Source organism: Tupaia chinensis, unplaced genomic scaffold (genome assembly GCF_000334495.1).
Source record: "Tupaia chinensis unplaced genomic scaffold, TupChi_1.0 Scaffold000074_1, whole genome shotgun sequence".
NCBI lineage: Eukaryota > Metazoa > Chordata > Mammalia > Scandentia > Tupaiidae > Tupaia > Tupaia belangeri.
Window position 1 is genome coordinate 4,136,761 of NW_006159534.1, and position 7,385 is coordinate 4,144,145.

Here is a 7,385-nt window from a genome sequence, read left to right on the forward strand (position 1 = left end):
TCCTAGCTCTGCAGACCTTTAACTTGCCCACCTAGACCCATGCCATGCAACAGGTCCCTGATAAGAGCCTTACCATCCTTGCCTCACACTTCTTCACCATCCCCTCCCAGATCTCCCCTGGCTCCTTCAGCCACAGCCTGATGGCTTCCTCATGTCTCTCTGGCCTCACCCTCTCCTCTGTGTCCTTGACAGGTCCAGCCTCTCAGCTTCTGACCTTGGCTCCTCCCTCACTTTAAAACGAGCATTGGCAATTGCGTTCTGAGCAAATTCCCTCATCACCCAAGTTGGGCATCGTCATCTATAGGGCCCATTTCTTATTGTGCTCTGTTGGGCTCCATACATGGTCATCAGCCTCAGCGTGGGCTCCAGGTATCACAGAACGTACCCTGTAACTGGTCACAGTTGGGTGCCCAGACTTAGTCCCTGGGCACAACACTGATGGAATACTGGTGGGAGGCTCAAATTTGAATGAGTTACAACCTTGTGCCTCTCAGGTCGAGTTGAAACCAAGCTCTCAGAAACATTTCCTAAGTCCATCTCCCTTTAGAAAACTAAAAACAAACAAAAATCGTTTCAGATGAGAAAGTTGGTGCATGGTCAACATTGTAAGAAACAAAGGTAGCAGGATCTCCCTGGTTTGGGTATTGGAAATAACACTGGAAGTGTCGCAGTGAGAACTGACAAGCACTAGAGAAACATGGAAATATGGAAACAATGATAATAAAGTGGAGATCAAAAACACCTGCGGGCCCTTGCAAAGCCCAGCTGGAAGATACATTAATTCAGAAAGCCTGTCAGTCCTGGGTTAGCAGTCAGGGCCACCAGGGGGCACTGGAGTAGAGGCAGTGAGAGAACTTCAGTGCTGGCTCAGCAGGTAGAGGAGGAGCCTGCTGGAAGGGGGAATTTGAGGGCCAGCCAGGGCAGAGGGTATAGCAGTTCCAGAGATAATGGCTCAGAGGCCAAGGCCTGAGGACATACCCCTGAATGGCTGGGACTGTAAGCTGAAGGAGTGCGTACTATACTGGTTTCCTGGTGACAAAATTCCCAGCTGGCCTCAGGTTAACATTTCAAACAAATGGCAGCGCTGTGAAATGGGGCAATTCTCCGTGTCCCAGACCTGGGAAATGGAAAAGCCATTTGCTCCCTGTTTTCCAATTTGGTGAGAATTTCACACTGTGATCCCAAACTCAGGATATATGTCATGAGAGCCTAGCAGAGTGTAGTGCCCAGCAAATGCCCAGTCACCATGAGTCCCCTTCTTCAAGATGCCCAAGAGTGCCTCTCAGCCTCCAGCCTCCACTCGGACTAATCTCCTTAGGAGTGAAGCTTTGGGCTCCTCAGCCAGAGACCCTTTTGTCCTGCGCCTTTGTTGTTCCAGATTCTCACTGTGAGGCCTCAGCAGCTGCCAGGGGCCACCCCAGGGGCTGGAATCTCAGCTCACAAACAGAGCATTATGCGCACTTCTTCTTCAGCCCTGCCTGGCCCACTTGCCCCAGAAGCCCCACATCCAGCCTCTGGCCCCACGCTGCCTCACACACCCTGGCCAAGCCCCCCTTCTCCACAATATGTTTCTAATCTGCCCAGGAACAGTCACCACTTCGGTTTTCCTGCCTGGTCTAATCAGCTTCGCCTCTGGGCCTCGGCGTCCCGGGTGTGTAACCCGGAGGCTTGCACGGAGGTGATCGGATTGCAGGGAACAGTATGTTTTCCTCCCTGCCTCTGCGTGTTTTCTTCAGAGGCAGGGCCGGCCAGCTGAGCTGTCTTCCTCTTGCCCTCCTCCTAGCTGTCCCTCACATGCGCGGTCCGACTTCAGCGGGTGCAGGAGAGGAGCAGAGCTGGCACTGTGCTTATTGCAGGGAGTGAGAGCTGCAGGCAGGCTTGTTACAGGGAGCAAGGTTGCTCTTGCTTTGGAGACTAGGCCTGGGGGCCAGGGAGAGTGGAGGAAGAAGGCTGGACCAGTGGGGAATTTGTCCAGACCAGACATCTTAACGAGTTTTGTTCCTGCTTTGCTGCTGTTGGGTTTCCTCCCAACCCCCTGCTTCCCTGTGCTGAGCTGTCATTTCTCAGTCCTGCCACGCCTGTATGAACTTCTGGTTCCGCTAAGTAATAAACACCCAGGCCACACTACTGCTTCCTTTCCTCATTGCTTTCAAAATGCGATTAAAAAATATAAAAGTGGCATTATCAGTGATAAGAGCAGGGTATGCATTTTTAAAAAATTAAATAGAGATCTGCGGGGCTGATCCAAGTAGTAAGGTTCCAGGTGTTACTGAACTCAAATCGGGTTTGCTTGCTCAAGCACTCCAAACTGAACTGTAGGCAGATAGTGTGATGAAGGAAAATACAGCTTTATTGCAATGCACAAAGCAAGGAGAGTGGGCAGCTCATGCTGAAAAGACCTGGTCTCCACAACGTGTTCCCCACGTGCATTTTTAAGGGCAAAATTAGGAGCAGAGGTCCCAGGCAGATGATCAGTTCAGTGCTGGTTTAAAAGGGCATAATCATCTCATGGGCATTCTTGAGTGTCCAGACCTTAAATAATCAAATATCTGTTCAGGTTTCTGGGGCTATTTAGCCTGAGGTCTTTGAGCTCACTCTTAGCAGTTTCCATCCTACAAAATATCTACATACTGAAATTAAAACCTTATCTTTCTTTTAAGTGAGAATTCTTGATGCCTAATGGTCCTCATTTATGGCCACTGTTGTTTCATTATCATAACCCAAATCTGAAGTCCTACCCCTTACTCTGGACCATTACAATGTAAATGAACCTTGTATTCCGAGCACCTTAGAAAATACTTCACTGTTTTATTTTTTAAGAGTCGTTTTGTTTTTGTTTCTGTTTTTTTGCTATACAGAGAGACAGAAAGTGAGAAATCACCCCCAGGGGGCATGGCTACACCACATTCCCTTCTCCTCCATTCTCTTCTTGGGATTTTGGGCACACCCACACACATGCCACCATGAGCTTTAAGCCACTGGGTCTAGGACTCAAACCGCTGCTGATTACGTGGGAGTCCAGTGACGTACCATTATGCCTTTATTTTTAGTTTGGGAAACTCTTAATTTTTTGTTTAACAGAAGAGGAAATTGAGTACCTATCCCTCTTGGGGTGTGTGTGTGGGGGGGAGGGGGTCCCTGCTCAGTCTCACAGGTTCTCACCTGAGACCTGCTTGAGTATGCTGGGCATTCACATGCCCATGACCTGGGGCTGGCTGAAGCTGGGGTAGATTGCAATGTCAAAAACCTGCTGGGGATGCCGTATCTCTCTGTTTCTCTCTTTCTTGTTCTCTGTCTCTTTTGCTCATAAAAGAAAGAAACTTTTTATAAAGTTTAAATATTGGTCCAGCAGGTGGCATGGTGATTAAGGTAACTGGATTCCCATATGGCCAATCGTGGTCAAGTCCTGGACCCAGTGGCTTGAAAATCATGCCAGGTTGTGTGTGTGCATGCCCCAAATCCCAAGAGGACAATGGAAGAGAAGGAATTACAGCATGGCCATCTCCCCTAGGAAGTGATTTCTCACTTTTCCTCTCTCTCTGCCTCTCTTCTGTTAAATTTAACTATTTTGGCCTAAATCGATTACTATACTCCCACACTTGAATTCCTATGGATATGCTGAAATCGTACATGTTAGGCTATTTTCCTGAGCTGGTTGCTAAGTTATAGACAATCACACTAACCATACTTCAATCAATCACAGAAAGTCCAGATTTGGGCTGCTGTTTTACCATCCACTTGTAACCAATCCAATTGCTTTTCTACTTTACTCCTTTAGTTTTGACTTTGTACATCATTTTCCCTTTTCCAGAAATGAAATACTGAGTCAACCATGAGGCTCGCCAGAGTTGTTCGAAAGTCAGAGGACAACTGCCCAATTTAAAGTGTGTTAAGATTTGCTTAATCAAAACTCTTTTAAATTGACTGGCTTATTTTTCTTTTAACAGTGTTCGTGTCAGAAGTGGGATCTGAACTAGAGCTTCCAGTGACTCCCCAGGAGCAGCATGTGACCAAGGGAAGTATCCATGGGACCCTTTGTCGTCCGTTACTTTCTCACAGCACCTGGGATTATGGGTAAGTTCTCTTTCAGATTTGAGCTCCATGAAGTTGTGTTTAGAGCGCTCTGAATTTTATATGAGCAAATTTTGGTCCAAACTAGCTTTGAAGTTGCAACAAACTTGGTCTGGGTCCAGGATTGGATTGGATTAACTGCATTGGATCCAGTTGTCTGATCCAGTCAGACAGAAATTAGCGGTAAATAGCTATTTCTATGGCAGATGCAACAAAATTTTAGGTTAATTGTTTTTATATGAGATTTTTATATTCAACATTTTGATTTCTTTTTTTCCTTTTCTTTCTTTCTTTTCTTTTCTTTTTCTTTTTTTTTTTTTTTTTTTTTTTTGCATGCTTAGTTAGAGAAAGATCATTGACTAAATTGGTCAAGGCAAGCTCAAAACCAAAGCCCGGATAAATTATTTCCCACTTAGGTTTTTCTTGGCTTGAAGAGACTCAGAATTTATGTAAAAATTTATAAAATCTCTAATTCTAAAGATCAAAGTACACCCTGGAAGCTACAATATTTACAGAAGTGGTGAGATCTTAGTAACATGATTTAAAATTACTATGGCTATTATGAAGAACGTTCTATATAAACAAAACTGCTCTTTAAAAAACATAATTAAAATTGAGGGCTCCCAATTTAGGTCCATCCAGGGATGCCCACTGATATGCAGAAGTTTGTAAAAGATTTCATTTTATTTTATCTCTTTTAAGACTCTATAAAGGATAACTAAGAAACTTAAGTGAAAAAAAAAATTACCATAGGTTTTGCTTTGTTACCAGCCTGCCTAAAGCAAAAAGAAAGCTAGATAAAAGATTTATTAAAAAGGTTTCAAATTCACCTACAGGTCAAACTGGGTTGTTTATTGTTCAGCAATAACCACGTTGAATTAAAAGCATTGAAAATGGTTCCTTTACCTTCATTTTAAGGGCTCCACCTTAAAGTCAATAATTAATTAAGAAACATGCTGAATTTAGAAGATCACATATCAATTAAATTGGTCTTCAAAAATAGAAGTTTCTGGCAATTTAATGGTTTAAAAGATCCTGCATATTTGTAAATACATCTCCCTTAAGTCACCAAAGTTTCTTACAGTGGACAATGCACAAGTTTGAATGTGTAACATGAACAGACTGCATACATCAGTAATACAGTTGTTCAGGGCTCCTTCTTAGAGAAACCCAACTGTGGTTCAAATCCTAGCCTCTGCACTCTGCTTGGAAAAAGATATATGCATATATGCCCCCAAACTCCCACTAATGCCATAAAAAAATGGAGAAGAGGGAATCGCTGTGTGACCACTCCCTATTTGCAATGCTTTTCCCTCCTTTCTCAGTCTAACAAGGACATCTGCCCTCTGGTTATTAATCTGTATAACAATTCCCACCTTTGATCATCCTGAATCATCCTGTATTTGTTATATGCCTTTGAAATATAAACTTTCTACCTTGTTTAAACTACAAATTGTACCTATAGAATAGATATTTAGAACAATTAATGGCAAAATTAACCATTAAAAAGTAATGCTAAGATACTTGTTATTAAGTGTAGATACAGAAGTAAAAGCAAGTTATTCAATGTTTCAACAGACTCAGAAGAGATCTGATTATGTCAGGGACTTAGTCACAGCATTAAAGGGTTTCTCTTCTGGGCAAGTGGAAGGAATGACCTGTTTCATTTCTTTGCAAGGCACATGAAGATAAGCAATGATTGGCAAGGCTGCAGGATCATGGTGGAGCTGATCAAGACAACTCTTAGATCCTTATTTTGATACAGGTGTCTGTAAGGACTCGACAGGGTTAAAATATGAAGCTTTCTGGGGAACCAGCAGTTAGCGTAATGGCTATGTCGCTGGACTCCCACGTGGTCGATCGCGGTTCGTGTCCCGGACCCGGTGGCTTAAAACTCACGCCGGGCGTGTGTGCATGCGTGCCCAAGATCCCGAGAGGAAAATGGAGGAGAAGGGATTGCGGCGTGACCATCCCCCCTGGGGGATGATTTCTCGCTTTCTGTCTCTATGTCTCTCTCTGTCTGTCTGGCGAGCGCACGCGCCCTACAGTGAAAATCTCTCAAAAAAAAAAATATGAAGCTTTCTCATTTTATTTTCTTCTGAAAAAGAACTTTTCAGAAGACTATGAGATCTTTTGTTTGTGTGTATGCAAACATATATGTTATGTGGTATATTGTGTAACTATGTGGTAAAAGGCCTTAAGGAATTCCATTCAATTTATAAAAAGAGTGTTCATACAAATTAATTTAAATGCTTTTCAAGTTCATGTGATTTAAAATCTTTGAAAAATAAACTGGATTCAAATATAGTAAAAAAAAAAAGAATTTAATTAAGTAAAGATTTTCTCAGTTTCCAACATATACTTTGTCAAGGGATTTACTGATCAGATATCATATTTGTCTTTTTTTTCAATTATTTTACTTAACTTTATTTTTATTACTATTATTTTTATTTTTCAGTTTGATCAGACACACACAGAGAGAGAGAGAGAGAGAGGGAAAGTGAGAGAGCAAGCCACCAGGTCCAGGATTTGAACCATGGTCAACCATGTGGGAATCCAGTGCCTTTAACCACCACACCACCTTCTGGTCCCAATATTTGTCTTAACATGGTTGGTTTGATAAAACAGCTGGTATTTATATGTTATATGCTACACGGTGGATATCTGACCTACAGAAAAAAATGAATTAATAACTAGTCTTCTCTGATACTTTGTTTCTCATAAATAATCAGGACATAATGGGTAAAGAAAAGTTTTGAGTTCTATTAGATAAAACGGATTTTCCCAAAGTTTAATTTTTGGTTCTCTTATGATTCAGTTACAGGACTAATGACTAACAGTAATAAAAATTAAATCTTACAAAGGAAATTTTATATGTGATGTATATGTTGGTCTTTGGGTTGTTTTGTTGTTATCTCTTGCTGCTATAGTCTGCCATGTATTCTGTTTTTAGTTTTGGTGTCAAAAAATGCTGACTTAACCCTATTTCTTCCCTAATGTGCTTGCAGAACATTTAACTTTCATTTTCTTCTGACAGTTAAGTATTTAAGCATTTTGCTATATTTGACAAGGCTTCTCCAAAATCAAATTATAAATGAAGTTATTTTACCTCAAAATAACTTTTGGATGTTTACAGAGGTCCTGTGAAACATCCCAAAGAGAGATGTTAGAACCAATCAGACTTATTTTAATATGTTAAATGAGATAAGAAACATTGTCAAACTTAGTAATTTTAATTGTCTTTGCATTATATTTCAATTATATTTATAGATACGTGTATATGTGTTTATGTATATGTGTATTTATTCATGCAC

The 7,385-nt window shown here is 41.6% G+C and overlaps 1 long non-coding RNA gene across 1 annotated transcript; it reads left to right on the forward strand.

Annotated features, from left to right (window-relative positions):
• Nucleotides 1–1,506: 1,506 nt before the first annotated feature.
• Nucleotides 1,507–4,179, forward strand: LOC114006053 (uncharacterized). Its single transcript, XR_003547822.1, has 2 exons — nucleotides 1,507–1,651; nucleotides 3,948–4,179. It is a non-coding gene; the product is annotated as an uncharacterized LOC114006053 (long non-coding RNA).
• The last annotated feature ends 3,206 nt before the right edge of the window (nucleotides 4,180–7,385 follow it).